At 61.0% G+C, this 938-nt stretch overlaps 1 pseudogene across 1 annotated transcript; it reads right to left on the reverse strand.

The window, feature by feature from the left end:
- Positions 1–4: 4 nt before the first annotated feature.
- Positions 5–932, reverse strand: LOC103584715 (annotated as a pseudogene). Its single transcript, XR_550013.1, has one exon. The product of XR_550013.1 is annotated as a heat shock 70 kDa protein 6-like (transcript).
- Between the last annotated feature and the right edge of the window lie 6 nt (positions 933–938).

Genomic DNA, 938 nt, shown 5'->3' on the forward strand with positions numbered 1-938 from the left:
ACACCTGGATCAGGACCCCAGGCTGGTTGTCGGAGTAGGTGGTGAAGGTCTGGGTCTGCCTCGTGGGGATGGTGGCATTCCTCTGGATCAACGTGGTCATCACCTCACCTGCTGTCTCCGGCCCTAGGGACAGGGGAGCCACATCCAGCAGCAGGAGATCCTGCACTTTCTCACCCTTTGTCCCCCAGCAACACTGCCGCCTGCACCGCAGCCCCATAGGCCACAGCCTCATCAGGGTTGATGCTCATGTTTAGATCCCTGCCGTTGAAGAAGTTCTGCAGCAGCTTTGCACCTTTGGGATGCGGGTGGAGTCGCCCACCAGGATGACATCGTGGATCTGTGCCTTGTCCAGCTTGACATCCCACAGGGCCTTCTCCACAGGCTCCAGCGTGCTGCGGAAGAGGTCTGGCATAGCTCCTCAAAGCGGGCACGAGTGATGGATGTGTAGAAGTCTACGCCTTCGAACAGGGAGTCTATCTCCAGGGTGGCCTGGGTGCTGGAGGACAGGGTGCGCTTGGTGCACTCACAGGCCGTGCGCAGCCTTCGCAGGGCCCGCTTATTCCCGTTCACATCCCTGCCGTGCTCCCACCGGAACTCCTCCATGAAGTGGTTCACCAGCCGCTTGTCGAAGTCCTCTCCACCTAGGTGGGTGTCTCCAGCGGTGGCCTTCACCTCAAAGACACCGGCATTGATGTTGAGGACTGACACGTCGAAGGTACCCCTGCCCAGGTCAAAATGAGCACGTTGCGCTCTTGGGCGCCCTGCCGGTCCAGCCCATAGGCGATAGCGGCCACAGTGGGCTCATTGATAATCCTCAGCACGTTTAGCCCCATGGTGGCACCCGCGTCCTTGGTGGCCTGGCGCTGCGAGTCGTTGGAGAAGGCGGGCATCGTGATCACAGCGCGCCTCACCGGCTGGCCCAGGTATGCCTCAGCCGT

The sequence above is a fragment of the Galeopterus variegatus genome, unplaced genomic scaffold, assembly GCF_000696425.1.
Source record: "Galeopterus variegatus unplaced genomic scaffold, G_variegatus-3.0.2 Scaffold87524, whole genome shotgun sequence".
NCBI lineage: Eukaryota > Metazoa > Chordata > Mammalia > Dermoptera > Cynocephalidae > Galeopterus > Galeopterus variegatus.